This window comes from Columba livia, chromosome 3 (assembly GCF_036013475.1).
Source record: "Columba livia isolate bColLiv1 breed racing homer chromosome 3, bColLiv1.pat.W.v2, whole genome shotgun sequence".
NCBI classification, from domain to species: Eukaryota; Metazoa; Chordata; class Aves; order Columbiformes; family Columbidae; genus Columba; species Columba livia.
The window spans coordinates 50575766-50603085 of NC_088604.1; the positions used below are offsets into that span (position 1 = coordinate 50575766).

Consider the following 27320-nt stretch of genomic DNA (forward strand, 5'->3'; position numbering starts at 1 on the left):
AATTCGCGTAGAAGAACAACACTGTTATTATTGCTAATTAATAGGAGGCAAGGACACAAACCCATTCCAAATCAAATTAAGTTCCAATCAGAAAAAGTCAAGTGTGATTTCTAATTTATTGCATGTTAAAATCAATCAGTCAGGTTGTGTATGTTTTTTTCACAAGATCCAACACCTTACTGATACTTGTCTTTCTAGTGGGACCAAGATTGAAGCAGAACTGTGGAGCTTTTTTCTCTTTTAAATGGAATTGATTTTTTTAAAGGAAGATCTATTTTAATTAGAATTGTACAGCAAGATTTGTCAAGCTCATGCTACTCTGAAAGTTTATTATGAAGCTGTGTGGAAAGATGCTTTATGGGTTTACTCTCTCCCAAAGGGCCAGATGAAGTTAAAATGAACCTCTGTGCCTGCTAGCACAAACAGACCCCATGAGCCTCCTAAATTCCTCCTCAGCAAAGTCTGCTTCACACTGAGAAAAAGAAATATCATTGCCTTTCTTCAGAATGGCAGATTAAGTTTTCCCTGGTTCCCGCTTTCTGAGGATCAGACTCCAACATAACATACATGGATGCTAAAGAGCCCAGATGGCTGGTTCAGCTTCAAATTAATAACATCAGTACTCTAGTCAGTTGGGGTATGATACAGTTGTTAATTTGTTCACCCCCACCCCTTCTGGGTGTTACACTAATAGTTTAATTTAGTGCTTCTGGCTTTCCTACTGCCCAGGTTTCAGAAAACTGCTGTTGAATAGCAGGTGCCTGGGTTTGGCCACAAACATTCAGAATTAGGAGGGACATCTGCACTTCACCTCCATTCACCCTGTGACACTTAAACTCTCGGGAAGTTGTAACTGTATAACCAATAATATTGGAGTTCAGTCTTTTGATGCTACAGGGGAGAGTTGTTTGCAAAAGTCTAAGACTCCAAATACTTGGCCTCTGGGTAGCTCATGACTGTGTTTCAAAGAGAGGATAGTAAACAAAAAAACAAATAAAAAAAATAAAAATAAATAAAACAATTAAATAAAAAATGGACCAAGTGCTCCATATTATGCAGGATGAATAAAGGAATACAAAATAATAATGATCATGGATCGGTGGAAATCAATACAAGAAGACATACAACAGTGGTGCAGGTAAATCTGTAGTTGAGTGAGTCTTTGGAAAAAAAAAAGAACATCAAACCACTTGTTCATCAGTAAGGAATGACCACCAAAATTACCAGCTTTCAGTATCACAATGTAAAGACTTTGGATAAAGATGCATTATATGCTCAATAAAAAAAAAATAAAAAAAAAAAATCTACATTTCGTTGAGACTGAACAATCTAATTTATGTCTTTGTCAGAACTATCATCAAACCCTTTAGGGCTTACCTAATGGAAAGAGTGACTTACACTGGTATGTGCAATAACAGAGAGGTCTTCCCATTACCTGGAACCTGAGACAGCTGTCCCTGTTTAAAATACACATTACTTTTTCTGCCATCATTTCATCATGTTCCCAAAGAACAGTTAAAGTTGCTGGGGAATTAATGCATCTCTCGTCCTTGCTACTTCCTTACAAATATGAGGAAAGACAGAAACTGGCTTTGGCGTGTGTTGTGTACCAGTGTTCCTGATCAGGTCATATCTCTCTGCTGTGAGTTGAATGCCATGGTCCTGCGGGACACTACAGTGCAGGGGGGTCTGTAACTTCAGCACAGCTCTGAGACCCACCCTCCAGAGCACATTTTTCCTCTCTGAAGAACATACTTGTCAGTCAATAAATGTTCTTCTCAATCCTTGCTTTTAGGAGAGGTGGAAAACTTATTATATTCTTCTTGCACTCCCTGTGTTTTCTTTAACTAAATTATATTTGCCTCTGTGAAAGATCTATTGATTAATTTAATAGATTTTTTGTTCATTCTACAGATTAATGTCTTACTTTTTATCTTACTTTCTCATGCAATATTCACTTCAGTCTATTTAAGCATTCTGAAGGTTTTATAGCATTTTTTAAACTCTTCATTCTTTTGTCCCTTATGTATCAGCCTGGGCAGGGGTGAAATCACACAAGTACTCAGCAACTACCAGCCACAAACAGGTCCTGTCTGCCCTAGGGTGGTGTCTAGTGCAAAGATGACAAGTGCCAAAAGGATTTGTCACTCAGAAAGCTGACATCAGGATCGCTGGGCTAAAAGTTGACCCTAATCCCCAACAGGGCTAGGTAGGAATATATATAATTTTCCTCTGTCTTTAGCAGAAAAAAATTCTGACACCACTTCTTGATTCTCATCTCTCCAGCTAGAGCCTTGGGAAGTCAGTCTGCATGTGAAGTTGCAATAAATCCTGAGGACTCTAGCAGAGGCAACAAGACAACTAATCTACCAGTGTGATAATGTGGTGGGTAAAGTGATGGGGTAGGAGAAACAGGACATAATGCTTAATGATACAAGTTCTCCTTGGTCAGTGCCCTAAATGTCAAAAGTCTCACCAGACAATTTAATAGAGACAGCAATCTGGCTTCAGAGTCACACGGTGGAAAGTCACATTCCCACAGATACTGGTCTTAAATCACAGTCTTACAATGTGCACTGTTCACACTGTACTGAATATCTAGGCTTTTTTACAAATTTCCCATCTGCATACAGCAATTTGCTTGTTGATGTTTAGACATGATTGACATAATTCGACAATCTGGTTTATTAGTTTGCTTTGTAACTATGTAAAATGCTGACAATGATTATCCCAGTTGACTGAAGACGTTTCCTGTGACACAGTAAACAAATGTAGCAAAGGAAGCTTTTTCCAAATGATTGCTTCACCCCCCTAATGAGAATGTTAACTTGTTTCATCAAAGCTGCACTACACCAAGCGTCTTAATGAATCCTCAGGTCACACAGCTCCATTTATTGAGCCTGGGGTACAGTATTTAGATTCTATGGCTACGGATTTTTCTCCCATCTTTAGCTGCACGCTACATTATAATGATCACATTCATTATACTGCCTAGAAAAAAAGATGTTTCTTTGAAAAGGAAAGTATTTCCAAGATTTGGTTTCAAAACCTACGAAGCTCCTTAGAGGAGTACTTCTTCCTGTAAATCAGTGCCTCTTAATGGAAAGAATCTGATGGAAGAATGAGTAATGATAGGTAAAAAAATAAAAATAAATCAACCTGCTCATTAACTTGCTTGTACAATAAATTCTTTGTGCTCTGAAGGCTGGGATTTAAGACAGTTCCTCTAAATCAAATGATTCTTATGAATCCTGTTCTCCAGCTCTCTTCTATACATTATGTTTGGGTAGCCAATGACCATTTGTAGGGGATGTTTTTCAGGTGTTTGCAAACATCAACACTGATTTATTTGGAAAAAAATAACACATGGTGTTCCCAGGGGAAAAATCATTACCTTAGTTTTGGTGCATCTAATTACAATAAGTCTCTATCATACTCACCATCTACCCCAATTATCTTGGGAATTGGCAGTGTTTAACAATGAAGGAAAGAGTGCTCCAGTGTCCAATTAAGGTTTTCTTTGAGGATTAATAAATCATGTCTCATCAGCCCCACTGACCCAGAGGTGTTAATCTTCACCTTATCACTCTAATCTTAAAGCAAAATTCTGCAGATCAAGAGCAGCAGAACAGATGAGTTAATTGTTCGATTAGCCTGATGAATTCTTTATACCTGTGTCCAATAATACACCATTCCCCAGCATGTTTAAATGCTCTGCTACAGAAAAGAAAATAAACAGTAAAAGGACTGCCACAACTATTTGACGCAGGCGCCCAGTAGCTTGGACTCAACTCTCTAGTCAGCTGTTTTGATAAAACTGTGCTGCATTCACATGCTGGAGCAAGGCACTGAAAAAATTATAAACAGTCAAGAGAGGTTTTAGCACATCTAAATGCATTTGCAAAAGGAAATAAATCATGTAGTCAATAATGGGAAGAAGACTTAGCACTTATCTGCCCTGTAAACAATATCCTTGATTAGAAAGGCATAAACAATACTGTTTTGTTTAAGGGCAAGAATACAGATATTTCACTGGGAAGAGCTTTTCTCATTGACAAGCCTACAGTAATCACAGAGAGCATGGCAAATTGAGTTAGAATATGCTCTTAACCACTACGATAAATTAGAAATCACATTTTAACTATGTTCTCAGTCTATCTGTATTTGCTTTTGTTTCTAAGTAATCAGGCAGGTTAAATTCTTATGGCATGAACGTTCACAAGAAGTACTGACCTCACATTAAAAATCCTTTCTTAACCATTTCTTAACCATTGCTTTTCAAACAGTTCCTCCTCCTGATCCAAGTGAAGCAGGAAAGGAAGTGGGAATTATTACCTTTCAGGGCATGGGTCACATATTTGTGTGTCACTGAACAAAGCAGGAGTGGGAGAGATGGGATCAAAGCCAAAATAATTTTCATGGGGTGGATAGACGGAAAAGGGAGGAGGGCAGAATTTCTGAAAGGCTTTTCAATGCAAAATCTTTTCTTTCCTGTTCACAAAATATTCCTTCCCCATGTCTGTCTCCTTTTCTTGTAAACAAAATACAAACCTCTGCTTTCTCTCTTGCCACTCCACCACACTCTTAAAGCAAATGGGACTCATACAGATTCTTCCATCTCCCAGGGGTAAGCAACTAAAGACTCTGCATTGGATTCAAGATGACAGAAGCAAGTGCTTGAAATAAGACAAGTGTTAAAAGAGGGTTAAATAGTTGAGTGAGAGAAAAATGAGTAATACTTTTTCCCACTTATTTTTTCACCAAAATGTAAGTCACATATCATGTCATTTTCTGAAACTCACTCACAGCCTCATCTTTTACATCCTGAATTCACTCTTGAGTGTAACACCTGAACATGCAAAAACATTAAACAACACAATTGTTTATGTTGTTTTTCATAAAGATTTCTCAGAAAAAGTGGAACTCTTGGCCAGTTTTCTCAGACAGCTGCTATTTCATTCCTTTTTTTTTTTACCTTTTTCTTTTAATCTTGAAGATAATTTAAATGGTTTCATTTTAAAATAAAAACAGATAAACTACTATCGTGTCTACCCTCTGTGACCTGTGCTGAGAAAATGGACGTATCACTATACTGACTCCAAAGCATTTCATCTGTAAAAAAGACAAGTGACTTCAACATAAAAGTGTACATCTTATAAAGCACCCAGAATGGATCATTTGATTAATTTAACCAATACAGTTTTGAGATAAATTGATTTGCCTCTTTCCACCTACTTATCATCCCCTCTCTCTTTCAGAAATTTAGTATTCAACCAAATACTACCAGGCATACAACATTCCCAAGGTCACTCTACCATCCTCCTCAAGCCTTCCATTAAAACCCTCTTCTAGTATAAGACTACGAAAAAAACAAAATTAATCCTGTCTTGCCCTCCAGCCTAACAGGATTCACGTTCACATATCTCACCTCCCAAGAGAATTGCAACATCTCCATCTATGGAGTAGTGTCTTTATGTATGCATATGCATACGCGAATACCCAGAGGCAGAGAGATGGACAGGGCACTCTGTGCTTCTTCTAAGAAAGATGTTTTATTTTACATTATATAATTAGGGATTCCTTGGGCCAGAGAGCAGGACAGAATATGACCATAGGGCAGCAGTTAGGGCACTCAGCTGGCAAAGAGACCTGTTTTTTTTCTCTTTGCTTCAAAGACTGCTTGTTATTTAAACCAGTGATTGAATGAAACTTGTAACTGAGCCCTTCCCTCTAACCTGGTTGGAGAAGCTTGTGAGCCCTCAGTTTCCACATGCCTGCTTTGGTGCAGCAGGAAGACTTCCAGGAAAGTAGCCTCATCTAGGTGTTCCTGCTCTGGCAGAGGGATTGGACTAGATGATCTTTCGAGGTCCCTTCCAATCCCTAGCATTCTATGATTCTATGAAAGGAGGTCTTGCATTGTGTTCTGCAGCTTGTGTCTGCATTGGGACAACTTCTGATACTGAATGTCCACTAGGTAATCACCTGGTCAGATCACTGCCTCTCTGTGTACCCCCAAAAGTCAAGCAGCATCTCAGAAAGCTTAGGACACAGCTACAACTGTATGGCTTTTACGCTGTTCTGGTGTTAGATTGGCTTATCTTCCATTGGGGTGGAGGAGATGCTGAAACTGTCAGTACCTCTCTTTAGGCAGGCTTAAAGATAAATTATGGCACTCCAGGTAAGAGTCCTAGCACAAACCAAGTATCCCAAGTCCCTAAAGCTGAATTCTCAACAAAGGAAATTCTCGACCCATTTTTCTAGCCATGTCAAATCACAGAGGTGCCTTTGGAAAAGGCTGGTGTTAAGAGTTGCGCGATTAAGCATTGCCAACAGTTAGGTCACTCAGCTGAGTTGTCAAGATTCAAGTCCCTGCTCCAGAATAAATACTTAATCACAAGTCTCTGTTCACAGCGGGTGAACAAATGAATGAATGGATGAAAGAAATTTCAAGGAAAAACGTGAAATAACATTGTGTCTTATTCATCAAATACAGAAAGAAGGCTTTGACACCTAGCTGTAAGGCAGAGTTTGCAGCCAAGAGTATCAAGAGAAAAGAGATGTCCATCTGGTCAGAGGCAGATACCTTTTTTCCCTTCATTTCATTCCTGTATAGTTCAGGTGGCTTCCGGTGCAGTTCCAAGGTGGAGCACCACACCAAGGAATGAGGACTCCAGGACATATTAGTTAAATTCTCTATATTTTAATACTTGTCTCTTATATGGCCGAGTATTTAAGTGGTTCTAATTTGCAGCCCTCCTCCTGCTTAGTTCTGCAGATGAACAGAAGAAATAGGTGTTTCCAAAGCTGGCTGAAATAACTCATATTATTTTCAGTTATTGTTCCCAGAAAGTGTGAGACAGCACTGGAAACTGCGGTGTTGACAAAGTAAAATAATTTATGCAAAGAACATTATTATGAGACAAGCAAAATGTTTGGAAAGTAATTAATGTCGGATCAGTCCCATTCATATGTTTTAAAAACAGGTTTATAAAATGCATCCAATTCATAACTGTTTTGCCTTTCCTATTTCTTGTTAATTTATTTTATTATAGAATTTCACTGTGTGAAATTCTGCGCATTATGTACAGAACATAGCAGTGAAATAATTCTATATTTTCTTCTGTCTCCCTCTGCATGAATTTTAATAATAAGTCTGAATGGTTATGATCTCAAATTGAAAGCAACCTGTCTGACAAACCTGGCAGAATGCATGAACAACTGCAATATCACTTTACTTTCCTGATTTGTGACAAATTACTTCTAGTTTATACAGAAGATGTTATTATTCTTGTGTTTCTTCTCTTTAAAATAATTTTTTGAAATTACTACATTTGTGGTTCTTGTTCTGTTTGGCAACCAAAAAATAATAAAAAAAAAGAAAATAGAAGGGTCAAAAACTTATCTGAGATGGTGACAAATATAAAGGGAGCCCCATGTGTACATTTATTCAACTACTTTCAGTTCAGCAGCCCAAATAACCAGGCAGCCATTTATAACTCAGTTGCAACCATTAATAAAAGGCCAAATTATATTTGCTAGTCTTAAAAATGAACTTTTATTTTAATCAGCTGGAACCAGAACCTCATCAACATGAAATCGATAGGAGTATTTCCTTAATGTGTTTGAGGTTGCGCTTTTGATCTACCACAGCATTTTCCTAGTTTGGGGTGCCTTTTTCTGCCAGTAACTGGAAGACTGCCAACTTAAAGCTGTGGTGCCTGGTCCGGTTCCCTATAAAATTTAGAATTTCATTTCTCCATTTATTTGTTTTCAGTTTAAAAGAGCCCTTTTGCCACCCTGAGTTAACTACAGTTCAGGTGAGGATTTCTTTAGGACAGATACAGTCAGGAGAACTGTTTTTCACAGAGAAAGAAAATAGAGATGTATGGATAGTGAGGAGGAAGACACCACCACAGTGTTTCTTCTGAACACAAGGCAAAGCTAGGAGGTGTGAAAGTATCCAAATCCTTTAGAAGTGCCAGTAAAGTAAAAAACACCTCTCACAAGGCTGTCTCTGCACTAAATACAACCCCCACTTGTGTGCCTTGGTTCATTCTTAGAAGATCAGAGCTGCAATAGGTTGTCTGCCACATCCTGTTGCCACCTGTGAGGTGTAGATGATTACTTTAACAGCACGTGTTGATAACAGCTACAGAGAAGGAGTCTTTGTCAAAAATCTGGAAGAATATTGCTTGCTAAGAGGTAGTAAGGTAGAATTTTGGTTAAAAGAGCCTGGTTGCTCCTTGGCATCTAATAGAAAAAGCTGTAATATTGATTTTGAGAACAGTGTTAATTGCAGTTTGCATCTAATTTTTGAGGGGAAAAAAAATAGGCAACTGCTAGCTGGATTTTCATAAACTGCTTTATATATCCCTAGCTGAGGATGATGTGAACTCGACAAATAATGTATCTTGATTACCCTTCAGGGATCACCCATTTCTCTTCTACTAGGATTAACTAAAAAGAGAAACTCTTGCAGGGCCACTTGTTGGGGCCTCCATCTTTCTAGAGAAACTTGCCAGGTCTACTCTAGCTAGGCACACACCTCTCTAGAGACAGCAGGACTCCCTTTCTACCCTTTCCTTGTCCTTGGCTCTTGCTGAGTATAATTTATATCGTTACACAAATTTATTGCAAGCAAAGATTTTTTTAAAAATTTGGTTTACTCTGCAAGTATCAGACCACAAGCTCAGCCCAGTAAATTTATCTTCTTTAACATTTGATTTCTTCTCTTCGCCATTTCTTTTTCTTCATCTGACAACTTTCCCAAAAAAGACATTTTCTCAACATAGCTGCTCTCAGCGTGCTGTCCATATTACCTCAGTAAAAGAAGGAAATTTGATGTCTGGACATATGTAGTCTTGTGAAAAAGGGTCTTACTTCACTCACTGACAAGCTTAGCAGTATAGCTAACAGTATTTCCCAGGAGGGGTGGCCTTGCTTTAAAAAAAAGAAGAAGAAAAAGAAAAAAATCAATATTGACTCTTGACACTTTTTCATTTACATCACTGCATGGCTTTCAGTCTGGGCACAAATCAATAGGCAGCTTTTAACACTGCTCAACTAGTTTGTTCTATGTAAAATAAGAGAGATTTGCCTCAAGTGGCTTGTTTTTCCCTTTGGGTTCCGAGCAGACTCTCCACCATTAACTGTGTGTGATTCTTCAAAATGAAGTTGAGTTTATTTGACTGCTCTTTCTGTGACTGATCAGAAGAGCTTGAACTGTAATATTAATCACATGACGTTTTGTTCATCACCACTTACAGTCAATTGACTTTGTACTTAGTGAAAGCGTCTCAAGCAGCCAACTCAATGTACCAGAGGGCAAGAAGTCAATAGAAGGAAGGAAGATTTAGTTTCAAAACACACAGTACACAGCCTGTGGAGCTGCTGCAAGATATACACCGGGCACTTTATCACACTGCAGGTGCACTGGCTGCTATCACGTGTTTTTGTTTGCATGATGGTATCTGCATCACCTCAGCTGTTTTGGTTGAATAAGCCTCCTCAGTCAACTGCAGCTTCTTCTTCAGTCTCAGGTTTACATGGGAGATGTAGGCACCAGGTAGTTTCTCCAGATTGCACTGGGTTCAATAACTAGTTTCAATTCAACTCTCTACAGATTTCAGCAGAGAACTGACCCATGAAGAAGGCACCTTCTGTTTCAGATATACTGATGACAGTTATTCAAATGCCAGGCATATGTCATGCTAATAATACTGTCCATATGCTTAACAAATGCCAATTTGCCTATGATACCATTAATAACATTTTAATAGCCACTTGGGTACAGTGGGCCTTGTAAAGCAGCATCTTTGTCATACATTGATTTTTGAATATGGCAGAGTGGGAGTATAAATGCCCAGAGGTACAACATTACCAGCTTTGTTTCCTAGAGACTCAACACCTCACCTCAGAGAATTTTTAGCTCATGAAGCCTCCACAGAAGTTTTCATGCTAAAGAAGTGCATGCAACATTGAAAACAAGAGCCTAGAGGATTCGTTTATTGCATGCAGTACCTTAGAAATCTTCTTTGCTAGAAGCACATTCCGTGTGAAGTCCAACAGGCCATGAAATGGGCAATCACATCTTTTTCTATGGCACATTTTAGACATGCATGACCAGAGTCTTCCCGCTTGTGTAAAGCAGCTCGTTGATTCCTTTCATTGCTTTCCTGGGGATTCTCCTTAAATAAAGTGGATTCCTCAGTGGTGCAGAACTGATATAAAAACCAGCACAATATTGACTCTCCCTCTCTGGGCGTTTCTGGGTTAGATCTCTAATTATCTACATACATAGATACATATAATGATAAAATAAGGGATGGTAAATGAGTACACGCTCATATTAAACAAGTTTCCTCTGTCTTTATTAAGCAAAAGGGTTGGTTTCTTTTCTGTGGATGAACCGAAGATTATTCAAGACTGTTTTCTGTGCATAAAATTAATGTCATTTGGATGGAACACACTGAGCATATTTTACTTGAAACAGATTTTGTTGGTTATTAATTTTTCAAAATTTCCATGGACTGGCCCAAACTATATGAAACAGCTGTCAGTCTCAGACCGTGCTAATCAATTTTATTTAACCATCTAAGTTTTCTTGACATTTGTCTCTTACGAGTTTAGAGTTACAGGACAACATGCATTTCCCAGTGGAAAAGAACAGACTCCTAGTAAGAATAAAGAAGGACTTTCAAGGACACTCAGACCAGTCAGCCAAGACATTCTGTAAATCTGTATTCTTATTGTTGTGGGGGGCTTCAAACCAGGTTACATCAGATCAGTCAAGAAAAAAGTAAAAGTAACTATCCATTTAAATGCATCCAAAGATTAATCTGGAAAGCAACTTTGCATACAATCAGTTCTGCACGATTCTTTAGCTGTTAGCTCCTGATGCAAATACAACATGCACTTGTTCTCAACTTTGTCCCCTGACATTTGCAAATTGGTAGGCAAAATTCAAATTAATTGCTTAATTAGGACGCATAAAATCATATTTACTGTGGAACAGATCTATTTCAATACAGCTTGTACATTGTGTACCAGTACTGGATATATTATGCTCGCATCACTACTCACCAAAAAGCCCCTCAAATTACTAGTCCATAAGCACACTCACTCCAGCTGTTTTGTGCTGCTCCACCAACAGGAGTCGAGGTAAATTACCCCTGTAGAGTGTGATGGGCTGTCACCCAGGGGTTACAAACACAGGCAGTGCAGAATCACAGCTTCCAGTGCTGTGTCCATGCACAGCAGCAGCAGTTGGGGTTGAGGAATAAGGGCAGGACCTCTGGGTAGTCAGCGCTGTCCCTATCAGGTGACAAACAGCAGGCACACCAGAAAGGTTTCACCCACTCTGCCCAGCTCCCCCCCCCATCCCTTCTGAAATTCAGCTGCTATGAAGTTACAAAATGTGAGTAGTATTTTCATCCCAAACTTATAGCAGATATAAATTTTCACACACACTGTAAGAATACCTGCAGCTTCTGTGATTTCTTTTATAGATCTCTGATACTATGTACTTTTAAAATTCATTCTTAATACCTATTATACAAAGTAACAAATGGGTATTACATACTTGTTGTTGCAAACATAAGAAAATATCAGGTCTAAGATATAAGATCACCTAAGTAATTTTATATTTGGCTTTCCTGTCAGCTAAACAGGATCACCCTAATTACTGAGAAATAAACTGTCATTGAAAATCTTTCACCAGGCTAGAAACTAATTACAGGGACCTCACCACTATCATTTTCACATTTTATCAAGGCAGAGAGAGGGAGCTGAATCATCTTATCTGAGGTCGTACACCAGATCAATGACCAAGAGATTGCAGAGCCAGCCACACATCATTTTCCACTGGATCAGCAAGCAGATCCCACTAACTCTGCAGCAGAAAGATCACTGTGGTGAGCTGAGGGAAGTGATGGGCACATGGAGCTGGATATGGAGGACAGGGAGAGACTGCAATTGAGTTTTTGAAGCTTGCAGCTCTGTTGGATTAAGCACAGCATGACAGACTGTGTTTCAACTCTGACTGTTCTAGTTTAGCAGTATAGTCTAGCAGAGATTCTACTAGGCAAGGTTTCAGTGGCCTTGGGGTGAAAATAAATTGTTATAAACCTCCTGAAACAGAGCCTAACACTCTCCTGGAGACCACAACACTGAAGTGCAACATACGTTTAAGTGGACAGTCAGAGTTCAAACATATGCAGTCATGCTGGCATTTCACAAAGGACTCCATTTGGAATGAAAAAGAACATGACGATAAGGCCATGGGAATATTTCACCATCTGTGATAATAATTTAGAAAACGCCCAGCATGCAATCTGCAAAAGAAAATTCTCTCGTGGGGTTGTAATTCCACAATTTGCTTCCAGGATTCAAGGATTACTTCTTTTTTTTTTTTTTTTTTTTTTTAATGCCTTATGGTTGTTCACAGAGGCAGATGATTTCTGTGCATGACACAACTCTTCGAATTAGTTGCCATTCAGCAGAAAATATTTGACACAGTGTATTTGGCACAATACTTGCAAATGACCAGACCCAATGCTGTACTTAGGCCGATTTCCAATACAGTACTCCACTATAGGTTGTTCCGTTCTTTCACATCATGTTTCCTCAAATGTTAAAGACTGATGTAACACAAAAAAATGACATGGATTTGTTTTCTTAGTCATTTGGGGTTTTTATGCCTTTTTGCATTTGCAGAAGTTTAATAACTGTTAAGTGCTAAGTCTGTACAGGTACACATGAATTAGGATTATCAAAATTGGTTACATTATTAAAAATCCCAGAAATTGCAGCCAGGGATTACCAGACTGGATCAGACTGACAGCTTGCCTAGCTAGTAGATCCCTTTCTGTGGTCAGGGTAGGGCTGTTCTATGGGCAGCTTGGAAAGTTCAGCTCAAGTAGCTGCCAACATCCCAACCAGTGTCCAAAGTGCCTGATAAAACTTGCCCCTGTGACCTCCTGCTTCTTGAAGCCATTGCCCCTTCACAGAGTGTGCCTAATGCAGTGCTGGCTCTGCTGCCTCTGGGCATGCAGGGTCAGACCCCTATTTTCAGGACTATTATTTCCCCTGGTACTGAGGGAATCGGAGCAAGTTATTCCTAGCAGTTTCCGATGGAGCCCAAAGCATGCTGGCTTTTTCCTTTATACTCCTTCTCCTTGGAAATGAGCAGTATAAAACGAATAAGAAACAACATAGTGAAATATAATCAAAGTGTACATTTGTAGAAGAACCAACTTAATGGGCAAGTTAGTTCCTAACCTTCTTAGTCAGTGATTGGTTTATGCTCAGTACATGGTACTTTTCTGCTTACATGCTTTAAAATTCTGATGTAAAATGTATTTAATCCTATTCAGTTAATGTCCTCAATCATTTCTTTTGACAGCAAACTCCATTGGCTAATCATTTATTACTGAGTCAGTCTGGGCTTGCAACATGTTGGTTATTAATCAGATCAGGTTCTGCATTCATTAAGGGTTAAATGCAACTGAAAAAAAATCACCCAGTCACAATCAATCTGATCCCAGTACAAATGTGAATGTGGATTGAACTGAGAACTCCATAGAGCTAAACACTTTGGGTCTCAGCAGGAATGTAGGAAAACCCAGAACAAAACCCTGCTCATGACGTTGCTGATTTGGCTTTGTCTGAAGTTCAGAATGTCAACAACTCCAGTTCTGACACCGTAGAGTCTAAAGGCAATCAAGAAACAGCTAAAAGTAAAGTATATGGGGAGCATTCTCTTTTTCCTTTCTTCGCTACTGTTAAACAAATCTCACCTTTCATACTTTTGCAGTTGACCACATTATGTTAAATGGTGTTAGAGACAGGAATATTTTGTGTGAAGCCGTGGGCATTGGCTAGGCTAGACTGCTAGGTGTTTGAAAGATTCAGAGAGATAAGGCTTTTGTAAGAGACCTTTGGCTTAAACCTGGGTTTAAGGCTGTGGTAATTTTGGGCCTTTGTCAGTCATATTGGCCTGAGTGTCTGGTTGTCATCACTGAAATCTGCCACTTGTTCCTCTCCAGCCAGGCTGGCATGTCACTGCTTCACACCACCGTGCTGTAGCCACTTCCCTGCTTTGTGGCCCCGAGTGTCAGGGTGAGCCTCAGCTACCGACAAGCTGCATTTGACCCATAGCATCCTGGAGCAGGAGAAAGGCTCTTGTCATTTGCTGCTCGGAGGTGCACACTCACAGGAGCTTAGCAGCAGGCCTGCTTGTCAGCAGCATCCCCCTCTTCCACCTGTGAGCAGTGGGGCCCAGCACTGTGATGCTGCTGCCTTGTGCATGGAAAAGACAGACAGGACACACCTGTGTTTGAAAAGCCAAACAAGTGCCTGGCGTATTTATTTTTATAATCCTAGACCACACACATGATGTTAAGCAGGACTATATGGGTCTTATAGGAAGGGACATAAACAGATAAGTAGATGTAAAAGTAAAAATGAGTGTTGCATATCCTGTGTCTGCTGACATATCTATATCCTTTTAGCTCAAGTAAAACTGCCAAAGCAAAAAAAGGTTAACTGACACGGCTACCCAGCAGTGTAAACATCTATAAGGGGAACATATTAAGGTAATGTTTTAACTTACTTTTATGCAGAAAGGGAATTTTTAAAAGACACACAATTAACTGAATTCTGGATTGGTTTGGAGCAATTAAAAATCTGATGCTGCTGAACGGGTCTCTATAGAGTAGTGACAAAATTGCAATGGCATCTTTCAGAGTCCAGAAACTAATAACAATGGCTTTATTTCCCTTATGCTTCTCAGGAGTAAGAGATTAGGAGAACATTTTTACTGCCACAAGCAGTCCTAAGAATTATTGAGCACAATATTGCATCTTTATACTGCTAAAAACCATATTAAATAGCCCTCTAGAGATACAAGATAAGAGAGATGTATTTTCTACTATAAGGTGCGCATGCGTAAGCCTTGTCCTGACATTAGCATTTCTCCCAGCGTATCCATAGCAGTCACTCACACAACCACATGCGTGGCTGGTTGCACAATTCCTTCAAGCTAAAGGCAGATATTCCACCGTGTAGTAGCATCATTTAATGTGGATATTTAATAACACTTTTAACAGGTAGCCGTGCTTAGGAACATAAGAAAAGGGCTCCTACATTTAGTTTTATGTGAATAACTCTGCTGAATTCCTGCTCAAAGATTTGAACCTTTGCTATTTATCTCCTAATCTCTCTTGTCATTTAAAATGGTACATCTTTAAAAAAATGTATCGTACTAGAAAGTAATGTAACAGAGTTTTGTCTTCTGCTAACACAATGACAAGACTGGTATTCTGTTTTCTCCTGTCAGTGTCCAGGCGCACACTTAATGCCCAGCTTTTTTTACTTCTGCCTTCCCCGCCCGCCCATAATTATTTATCCCTGCACTTCCTGATACATGTGCTTACACTAATAGAACATCTAAATCACAGTGAAAAATTTGCATGTTGTGGGCTCTAGCTTTAAAAAATGCCAAATGTTACTGGTTGAAATTACAAAAGATGTGAAGATGAAAGAAAAAAAAAGGTGTTTTAATAAACAGATGTGGAAACCTGGTTCTGAACTGTTAGTATTGTAACCATTTTGTTGGAACAGATTAATGGTACTTGGGTAAAACATAGCTTGGAAGTAAGGTCTTTCTCTCATAAATTCTACAGAAAAAAAAGGTGTTATTGAAGGTACAGCTCTATTCGAATCACACCCCCTGACCATACAAGCATAAAATTTCTGTTGCTCCCAGTAAAGGCTGTTTTATCTCTGTATACCTTACCTTAATCTTTTTACAGTGCATCTGATAATATTCAGTGAGTATTTTTAATAAAGCCTCATTTCATAGATCCATGTGTTTAAAGAGGAGAATCAGAATAAAAAAGATGTCACTCCATGTATCGGCAGCCAGTTAACCAGCTTTAATGGCCATGGGGAATAGCTCGCAAACATTGTTGAAGTGTTGTTCAAAAGCTAAGCTCAAGACTGATAGCCACGTTTTTTCAATAATTTTTAGCAATATCATGATTTTGGGGGCCTAACTAGACATTCTGGCTAGCCATGTTGAGTCCAAGTAAATCCAGCATCAGAAGGCAGCTGTTCAGCAGGGCATGACTGTGAAAGGCTTGTGGTGACGTTCTTTTGAGCAAAGAACAACCCTGCAAAGCCTCTTCCCTGGTCCTGGTGCCTGAGGGTACCTCTCCAGTGCACATGCCAGAGACCGATAGGACAGGAGAGAGAGAGAAGACCTTTGGGAGGGATCTCACAGTGGACAAACCTGCAGAGTACTGGGGCCATGAAGATGCTGAGCAAAAGCTCTTTAGCCTTTGTGTGACATCAGTCCAGCCTGATGCCCTTGGCTTAGTTGCTAAATCTTTTGGGGGTGACTCAGGGAAATGTAAGTTCCCTTTTTAGTTTTCTGTTGACAGATCTGTAGTTTTAAATAAATAAATTGGCAACAGTATCTGACATCATCAGCTTGTTAATGGAAATTTTATCCTCTGGCACCAATATTATCTTTGACCATTATATACTCTGTCTGAAAAAGGAAGTACAGCACTGTATAAAATAAGATAAAAAGGGGAATAACAGAATATGATGGACATTAGTAGGGAAGGATGGTCATTGAATTTAAGATACATCATTAGGATACAGGACATCCAAGTTCAGTTTCCCCTTCGCCTAATGACTATGAACTGATTGGTGATGGAGTATATCTGTGCCTCAGCATCATATCCTAAAATATTTCCTTTCTCCATCTTATCTAATTAGATTCAAACTGTTCAAGTCAGGGACTTTCTCTGGCTACATACAGTGAGTCACAGAAAGAGATCTGTTGTACTGAGTGCATTGGCTACATATGTAACAGTAAATTAAATAGTGACATCTATAACTTCAATAATATTAATCTCTAATAGTGGTCACCTATACCTTTAAATAATACTCAACAAAACCCAATATTGTCACAGTGTACTGAAATCATATATGACAAAATATTGTCAAAAACCTGTACATTATACTCATACTTTTTGTTCACTGCATATAACTACATATTATACATATATAAAAAATTGAATATGAAATGAATAATATGAAACTATAGACTTTACATATAGCCTCTTTTTTTCTGTCTTGAGATACAGAACTAGCTGGTTAAGCATAATGCTTTGTATTTTGTAAGACAGTGACGGTTTATGTCACTCCAGAGTATAAGCCAGGGTATTTAGGTGCATGTTATAAATACTACATATGTTGTTTTCATTTATATAGTTTGATTAGCACCATATTTTACATTTTCATATTTATTAATCTAGTGAAAGATTTCCTGTCAATAGCTGGACATAAAAGTAATATGTTTCTCCTTTTTGTTAAGTAAGGCTTTTACGTACACACAATTACTTGAATTCTCTCTCCAATGTAAATAAAATCAGAGTGGTTCTGAGGAAGATATTGTTGGAGCTCTACATTGAATTTTGTGCAGTCATTTGTGGAAAGAGTTGAAGTGATTTTCTGCTCTGTAAAAGAAACTTCTGTTATTTCTAGCTACTTCTGGAAAAGACTGGGTAGTTTTATGGATTTGATTAGCTCATCTTTTCTTTTGACTCAGGGACAGGGAAAATAATGAATGAGTAATCACTTCAGGTTACTGGTTTTACACTGAGGCTATTACAGAACCAATTAAAAATTAGACATAAAGGTATATAGATGTGATTAGGCTATAGTGCTAATAATTGTGTATAGATAATTATTCTGCAGTACAGATAATTCCAACAAAGACTAATCAGAAGACATATCAAACATCTAAGAATCACAATTCTATCTGAATTCATTTTGACTATCATTTAACGCACTTCAGATATGTTGTGACTTTTTCAACAAGAGAGGAGAAAAACTACCCTGGACTCTTTCCTTCCTTGCCTTACACAACATTGCAGTTTACAGAAGCTCAGTTTGCACCACGTGCCTGCATTAATCATGGCTGGGGTGTAATTCGAAGAGGCTTTGGACTTTGTCTGAGTTCCAGTGGCTGGTAATAATTTCTTAGGGAGTACCCCAGCACAGCACATGCCATAGCTCAGCTGACAGAGGGGATTACACCGCTGAATTGGGAGCACACTTGCAGCAGCCCAGGTGAAAAAGGAACAGGACAGACAGTAAATTGAGGTAATGTTGTGTCTGATTTCTAGGAATGGGGAGAGGGCAGGAACAGACTCATTTAGATTCTTATTGTCAAATATGTTCACTGTCCTAACAACACATTTTGAAATGCAAAAGAAAAGTGCTTGTCATGTGTATGCAACTCCTCCTGACCTTGTGCACTGTAATCTCCTTCTCCCCTCCCTCATCACTTCTCTCATCTGAGAGTCCTCTCCTCTGCAGTTGTGCTCAGAATAGGTCCTGCATCTCCCTGCCAGCAACTTGTATCTTATCTCAGAACATGTGACTCAGTACCATGTCTCCTTCTCTTTTTCATTATTTATACCATGTGCCCTACACAAAGTCATGTTACTCACTTCTGAAAACCCTGGTGCCATTCAATGCACATCAAAGCAGCCAATTTGTCAGCTTCTCCATCACCCAAAAGCTCTGTGTTCACTGCCTGACCTCCCTGAGCATATCTGCTACTCTCCTGCCTTCTGCCACATAAAAAACCCAATACTTCTACCGTGCTACTTGCAGGGAGTTGACTGATTTGATACATAAATTGTCTCTCATCTTCCCTTTTTCAGTGTCTGCTGACTATTTAGCTGTCTCCTCATAGTGTGTTTGTTACTCAGGGCAGAAACACTGATCAGAAAGCATTTAGTATGCATGGAGCAGCGCTTAAGTAATAATTACTAACTTCATCATACACCTAGCTGTGCAAGCCACCACTTATAGCTCCTGTTTTATTCCAAAATGCGTTTTTATATCAGTCCTTGAAATGTTTGAAATAACATTTTCACAGCAAATGGTACCCTGCATGTGAAATAAAACCTTTTAAGAACTGCTTGTTGAGATCTATTATCAAATTATCTATTAATCTATGTAGGGAAAATCTGAAAAGTTTCTCAGCACCAGTCAAGCCCCTGTGAGCTCAGCCGTGTTACCATGCCCTGCTTCTTGAATAGTTCAACTGGAAATCCATTTCTGGATGAGCATAAGCTGTAGTCTGAATGAGTTCTGAGGGTGACATGAGTTGCAGCAAGAAGTACAGTAGCAACCTAATAAACTCTTCGAAAATTGCAGTCTTTTATCTTCATAAGGTCACCTAAAAAGATAAATTCTAAATATAATTAAGCCTTAGTTTGACCTGTTTCATGGACTTTATCTTTCCCTATTTTTAAAAAATCTTAATTAGTATTTAGCATTTATGCAAGTCTGTGCGATTTAAGATGCAGAATGATATATGACTTCAACAGAGTCCTCAGCTGAAGGACAAGTACTTCAGTGAATGTGAGACCTGACCCAAAGGCTATTTCTAGTAGTTTGTCATTTAGTACAGGGAAGGTTAGGTAGGTTACAGTGATATATGATCTTTCATGCTCTGAACCTAACAACACAGTTGAACTGCTCCTATGACTTTCATTAACTGTATGTAGCTGTTTTCATATATAAAATGAAAATGTGACAACATTTCTACCTGTGACAGAAAGAAAAGTGAAAACTTGTGATGTTTGATCAGTTCATCAAAACTCTGTGCTCAGTCTAGGTAAGCCTGTATGCAAATTTCTGCTGAGTTTATTTTGCACACATTCATATACCAAGGGGGAAGAGGGGGAAATCTTGGCAAGGGCTTCACATGGAGCGCTGCCAGCACGCTGCATTGAGCAGTCACCCTGGGGTGGGAGCAGCCTGGGGAACGCCAGTGAAAGGCAGCACCTGCAAGTGTTATGCAAATGGCACAGGGCTATGGAGGGGGTGGAGAAAGGATGTAAATGAGCAAAGCATGATGAAAAATGGCTAAGAGCCATGGGCAAGCAAGACATATGGGTAAGTTTTTCTGCTTAAGGGGACAACCTAGTGGAGCAATTCTTCTCTTCCTTTCATGTATGCAAAAGAATTAGAGCTCTTAAAATTTCAAGGAGTGAGAAATGGTCATTTTTTTCTAAACAAACAGTATTTTGAAAAATACTGATTTGTTTTGCATTGTTGCCATTTTCCCCTCAATGTTTTCCATCAGAATACTGCCAAAAAAAGAAAAAAATCTGGCATATACTTATTTTTCTCTAGCCAGCTGGACAGATACCAGCAAAACCAAATAAATAAGTATTTCAAGAGGCAGTTCATAGTGTAGTTTATAATCACAAACATTTTAAAATTTTAAATCTTTTCAGGTGAAAAATTTTCCACAAACTCATAATGTTGAAAGCTTGTCTCTTCCTGTAGGTTTGTGAAGCAATTCTTTCAAACTCAAAGTTACCTTGCATATAACTAAGCTGAATGGAGAGCTGTGAGTCTGCTGTGTGTTCCCACATCAGCTTGGGGGTTAGCATATGAATACTCTCCAATAGTGACAGCCCTTTTAAAACGTTTCCAAATGTATAGCTGAGTTAAATAACAGTTCAGGTTTGTATGGATATGAGTGAAAAGGAAGAAAACTTATACTAATCTTTCTTTGAAAAAAATTTTATACCCTCCATAGTAACAGCTGAAGAGAGAGTTTATTAGGAGGATGTAAGGCTTCTCCTACCTATGCCTACAATAATGTCTTCACCAAGGCAAGGCTGAGAGTAAGATGCAAGGAAAAAGTGGTGGGAGATGCCTGTTTCTCCTGCTCGAATGCACAGGCAGCTCACCAATGAGCTTACCATCTCTGGTATGCTCATCATGGTCTGGTGTCACCACCAACATGGAGGTGTGTGGTGGCAGTGTGGAGGGCAGCCACAGGGCAGCACTGCCTGTTTCATACAGGCAAGCCCTGACAGCAAGAGCAGAATTCAGGCACAATGTTGAGGAATACGTCTCAGCTTACAATCCCTCCCTAGTGCATGATATTAATTTGTTAATGGAAGTGTGTTGAGAATCCCTTTAGTCCTGGGTAGCGTTTTCCCACAATGATTTTACTAAAGTGACTAAAATAAGCCAGGCTCGCTTCTTGGTACTGTAAGGCTGATTGTCACTAACTGCATATGACCTTGCTGCATGCAACTTTCCTTTGCTCTAAGACGCTGATTCAATACCAAGTACAAGATGAGTCAAGTGCACTATTGTAGGCACCTTCTGTAGCTTTGGAAGGCAACTATTCCATTATGTCTTTCACCCCTTTGCACAGACATCTGCATTTCCTTTATATATAGACCAAAAATAAGCCTTTGAAGTAAGGAAGAGCCCAAGCACACTCAGCAGGTGTGGAAACACGTGCTGGGAAGCTCCCTTTGGCATCACTGACTTATGATGTCTGCAGGGCATTCTTGACTGGCTGTGCTTCTCTGGTGGCAGCAGGGACCACAGCAGCACTGACCACACCCTCACACCACTGCTGGCTGCAAGTGTCAATTTGTTGGAAAACAAGGTCAAGTTTGTTTTTTCCTTTTTAAGCTTAAGGTTAAAGTACATTAGACAGAATTATTTTTAGCTTGCTTTCTTGGCTCTGATAATTATGTCATTGTTACTTGGGGTATATGATGCCCTGCTTATAAAGGGGGGATAATATTATTTTCTTTCATACAAGGCAAACCTAGATCCTACAAAGACTACAGTATGAGACTACATTAAAAAAAAAACAAAACACAAAAACCAAAACAACAAAAGACTAAATACAAAACAAAATTTAAAAAGAAAACAACAACAAAAACAAACAAACAACAAAAACCCACAAACTAAACCAAAAAACCCCCAAAAAACAAAAACAAAGGCAAACCAAACAAACCAAAAACCAAAACAAAACCAAAGACAAAACAACAACACACACCAAAAAAAACTTATATAAGTGCCTGCATACAGGACCAAAACCTTGGATGAGAAATGATACTGGGCAGAACAAGCAGTAACTGTGTTTATCTGCACTGTTTCATGCAATGTGCTGTTCAGCAGCGTCAGGGCCTGTCACAGAATCACAGAATCGACTGGGTTGGAAAAGACCTCAGAAATCATCGAGTCCAACCCTTGGTCCAACTCCAGTTGTCTGCAGTGCTCAGCACAGCAAAGTGTGACAGCCCTCCTGTTCTGCCCAGTGTGCAGAGCACTGGGGTGCTGCTGGGTGAAGGGGGACCCCTCCACCTCCACAGCATCCTTCTGGGTGGTCCGCCATGCTTTTTTAATGCCAAAGTAATTATGCTCATGGAAATCTGGAATATAATTGGGATGTCACTTATTAGATTTCATGCAAAAAGATGTCATGCGAAGATGTAAAGGGCCACGGTTTTACAGGTCTATCTAAGGAAGGTTTAAAAATTCACACTTGATTGACAAGGCACTCTTTTAAGAATAATACTGGTAACCCAAACCATTGAAAACCACTTTTGAAATCTCAGGAAATTAAAATCTATCTATCTCTGCTTTACTGCATCAGTCCTCCACATTGCTGTTAACATTTCAGAATCCTCTGAAGTTCCTCTACCCATTTCTGACATTTTTACTCTTTGGAAGATATATTTGTTATTTTTAGCCTAAATCTTCAAGACAGCTATGATGAGAAAATTCTAGCAAACAGAACAGCATCATGAAATTAGAATGGCTTTCAGGAAATAACAAATCTACAAGGCTTTAAATAATGTATGAAACTTTCTGTTTCAAATTGCCTTTTACGGCTGAGTGATAAGACAGACTATTTGGGGATTTAAGCTACTAAACATTTTTCAAAATTTCAGCTACTGGAGAACATGCAAACCTAAAATAATTTCTTTCTTTTTTTTTTTTTTTTTCCTTAACCAAAGAAAGTGATTGAGTGTTTTCCAGAACAAAAAATGCCTCACGTTTCCTTCTAGATATAAGAAAAAAAAATAGTCTCAATTTATCAGCTAGATTAATCCAGTGAATGATATTGCAGAGAGAGCACGTGTTATCTAAGGCCTTCTCATGTGCACACACAAAATGACACACTTACAATCACCAGACCAGTTGAGCTGCACTCAGTCATGACACCTGAGAGCGTCCCTGTCCTGTGCCACAGCACACACTCCTGCAGAGCATCGCTGTCACCCCAGGTGCTGCCCAGGCAGGCTATTGCAGGTGGCTGTGCTTAGCACTGCAGAAGGGGATGGGGTTGTGGTGCTCTAGCATGCACCAGGGATATCTTCTGAGGAAACATGCTGCCCAGCCTCAGGCAAGGGACCTGGTCTTTTCTCCACCAGAAGAACACCTCTCATCCCGCCTGGTGATGTGGGTTTTCATGGTAAGTGGCTCACAAAGGTGGTGGGGAGAAGGGGCTGGTTTGATTTTGTCCTTTCTTCAGTTTCGGGGAGTGGGAGCCCAAGAGGTGTGCAGCATGTCCAGAGGACACGAAGGCAGCCCTCAGCAGCTAAGTGTAACTGTTGGAGAGTCTAAAACTGCTCCAAGCCCCACAGCTGGCCTGTGCCTACAAAGGAATTTTCAGCTTTCCAAGACAGCTGGTTTCCAAAGTGCCAACTCTGAGGCAAACCTCTTTTCTCCAAGGAGTCAGACACCCTGTCTAGAGGGATTTCTCCTGTAGGTCCTATCTCTGCCTAGGCAACTTATTTGTTAATGCTCTCTTGTGGAAGGGGATGAGAGTCATTAGCTCCCTTTGAACTCAGTATGAATAAAAATAATTCCGTATCACAAGCCTGAAATGATTTTGAGTGAAATCCTGGCAGCAGTCAGGCAATGAAGTGAATGGGCTATTATTTGGCCTTTTGTCCAACAGATGCACATTTTTACCACGTGAACATGACCCTCCTCTTCCCTTGCCTCTTTAGGCACATCCTCTGCTCCACTAGAAAGGAAGGACCTAAAGGTGAGGTAGATACTGCTGACCTTAGTAAAATTTCCTGATGCTTCTTAGTGCTAGAGCATGCTTTTTGTGGCTTCAAACTTTCTCAGATTTTGAGGATGCAGTCTTCAGTTTTCTATGTCTGGTGTCTTTTTCAAGCTGACTTGGACATAGAAACTTCTCAGTCAAAATAATTCAGCTGTTTCAGAGAAGAAGAGGAGAAACAGTATTGAACTGTGCCTCTTGAAAAAAACAATGAAAAAAGCACAGGAATGTTATGATGGAGAGAGCAAAGGGGCAGAAGTATAGAAGCCAGCAAGGAGAGTAAGTGAAGGAGTGAGTATGAAAAAAATAAGTATTCACAGAGGCAGAGGATAGGATTTGAATTAAGTGTGAGGATGCTCATAAAATGAAAATTAATCATATTGCCATTTTCAGACTGTAATATATGTCTAGGAGTTATTTCATGCAGTCTTTTATGAAACTTGTGCAAGGTGACTTGCAGCTGCAAATGGGCAGGCAATAAGGCAGCATCACCACATTGTCATCTCTTCCTGATTGCATTTGAGAGAACATTAAAGAATTGTTTCTTTTACTAGTAAAACATGTCTGCCCTAAATCTATTCAATTTATCAAGTCTGTTGAAGTGGGACTGATTACCTACTTTTTGAAAGTAAAAATCATTATAGGTGTGCAAACAATTTATTTGGGTTCAGCATGACTTTAGAAATCTTGGGGAGAACTCCAAATATGCAGACTACTCCCAACCTCCAAACCATGAGCTGACTTTCTGGTATTAAGGTTTGAAAATTAAGGAAAAATCACATTAAAAACTGAAATAGTCTGTTCAAAAAGTGTTGAAGATGTGTGTATATATATATATATTTATATATATATAAAATATATATATATGTTGAAGTTATATACATATATATATTATATATCTATATATAGAGAGATATATATTATCTATCTATCTATCTATTATATTATATATATGTACCTATATATATACAGATATTCTTTTTTTCTCTGACTGGAAAAACACATTAATTTTTGAATTCTTTGCAGTTACCCCAAATACTAACCTCAAAATTTTCAGCTGAAATATCTTTCCCACTTTTACTCCACAGTGTCATCTTGCCAACTGTCAACAGCAGGTTTTAGATTAATATTTTATCTTTTTTTTTTTTTCCCCCTCCTTGCTACTGTATTTTATGTATAATCTACAAATTAAAAAGGTGTTTGTACTTGTAGAGGTAGGGAAAGCTGAGTCCACTCATCTCAAAGTGAACTCCTCTTGTTTATCTTCAGCATATTTTACTTGCACTGGAGTATTTTCCTGACTTCATCCCTTAGCACAAAGTCTTTTCTCTTAGCATGAAGCAAACTTCTTTCTATAATCCCTCATGGCATTGAGCAAAGTCATTTGCCTCACTGTGCGCTTTCTGAGAAAGAAAATTATCTGAATATTTGCTTTCAAGGAAAAGCATTTTAAAAGAACGAAGGTTATCTGAAAGGATACCTGAAAGGATTGCTGTGACAGCATCTGTAAAAACGCCTATGAAAACAGAGTAATTAAGTGATTATTGTTAACTATGCTGTTAACGTGCTCCATTGTTGTGGACAGCACTCATTCACACCTACCATAAGAAACTCTGTTCTCCTTCATCTTTCATTGTTTCTGTGTAAGTCATCCTACAATTATAAATTTGCTTTTCTTGTCTAAAGCATGTAGTGACAACACTTTTGGGATTTCTATCAATATAAAAATACATTGAAGATATTAGAAGAAATGCAGGGGCGTGGAAATAGCCAAGGTAGATTAAATCAGAGGTCTGTGTAATTCATTGCCTGCAAGAAAACTAGCAGTATTAGATAATTTAAAATCTCTAAGTAATTTTCCTTCATGGAAAGTTGATGTCTGAGATCTAGCTTGTGAACCAGATTGAAGCATACATATTGTGACCTCTCATTTTTGAAAAGAAACAACCAACATGTGACCAACAAGTATTCTTTGTGGGGATATTATAATGTACACATTTTTAAAAATGGCAATATCCAGCCTCTTGAAAGAAATTTTTCATTTTTGAAGCACAAACACACATCATGCTATGTACTCTCAAGAAAATTACAGATCTTTTCACTGATATGCAGTGTGTTAGTTGTGTTTCAAATGTTACATAAAAGAGAATAAAAAACATGTCCTGATCTACCAGGAATTACAGTATCCAGTTGATAGTATTTCAGTATTACTAACATGGAAAATATGTGGAAGCCTTTAATAAAAGGCTGTTCCTAAATGCAGGCTCTATTAGAGTCTTAACAATTTGAAACATTTTTCTTATTTTTTGTGGCTGTTGCTATTTGCACTTACAAGGTGGAGTACACAGTACAGTCCTGGAATTTGTTGGAGAGAAGAACAACCCAGAAGAAATGCTACAACACACCTGGGACATCTAGCTGATCTTTAGATGTAAAAATGTCATGGAGACACTACAGAACACGCAGCCTGCTCTGTGCTTTCCACGTTCACCTCCATGTACAGAGAGTTTTGTTTTGAAAAAAAAAAAAAGTAGATTTTGTTAATTTGTTCTTAAATACAACACTCTAAATATCATTCTAAATCAGATAATAATATTCAATTAAACCTTGATATTTCTTTTACCACTATGACTTCTAACACTTTCCATTTTAATGCAGGCACATAACCCTTCCACATAGTAAAAAAAAATACTGTAATAGTGGAAGGAGCCACTTTATATACCCAAATAATAACTGAAACAAAAACTTAATTCAAGTATTAATTTTCCCTTTATACCTATCACCAAGTCTTCTACCTTCTGTCAAGTTTGGTTCAAAATTAATAAGAAGTCATAAGAGCCTGCCGGACAAATATGGATAAAATATTTAAGTAAACCACATTTTCTTCAGAAAACAAACAAACAAACAAAAAACCAAAACAAAACACCAAAAAAACAGCAACAAAAACCAAAACAGATTATTTAATTCATTTTATCAAGTAATTCACATAGCCTGACATGTTTGGTATCAGTTCTCACCCAAGAGATTTACTCACATATATTTTTTTACTCAAGAAGAGTACCACTCTCAAATTTTACATGCATATATAAACTAAAAAAAAGCCTCACAACTTTTTGAATTTGGTCCATCCCTGGGAAAGAGACATTTCTCATCCGTTGGCAAGGCATATTTGTCACATTTCAGGCAAAAGCCTCTGAGCATGTTTTAGTTATCTATTTATTTGCTTGCCAGAAAGAACAGATGATGTTAATCACAGCAATGATGGAAGAGAGCATCCAAAAGGTCCACATGGCTTTTGATTAAAGCATGCTAGATAGTATTTTAACTTCAAGGGTTTTGTTGTTGTCACAGCTCCCTGCAGGGATACACCTAATACATCTGTGCTTTTTCA

The 27320-nt window shown here is 38.6% G+C and overlaps 1 protein-coding gene across 14 annotated transcripts in view; it reads right to left on the reverse strand.

Moving 5' to 3' along the window:
• The window catches only part of HS3ST5 (heparan sulfate-glucosamine 3-sulfotransferase 5), a 185746-nt gene that overhangs the window by 21955 nt on the left and 136471 nt on the right, over positions 1-27320 (reverse strand). The window contains exons 1-2 of one of the 14 annotated variants that reach the window (XM_065056705.1): positions 11083-11361; positions 10021-10187 (exon numbers count right to left, since the gene is read on the reverse strand). The exons of 11 other annotated variants lie outside the window; for them this stretch is intronic. The gene's annotated coding sequence lies outside the window, so the exon portion shown is untranslated. Of the gene's footprint in view, positions 1-10020; positions 10188-11082; positions 11362-27320 lie in introns of those variants that run through there. 2 more of the 14 variants (XM_065056706.1, XM_065056704.1) reach the window with 2 other exon arrangements.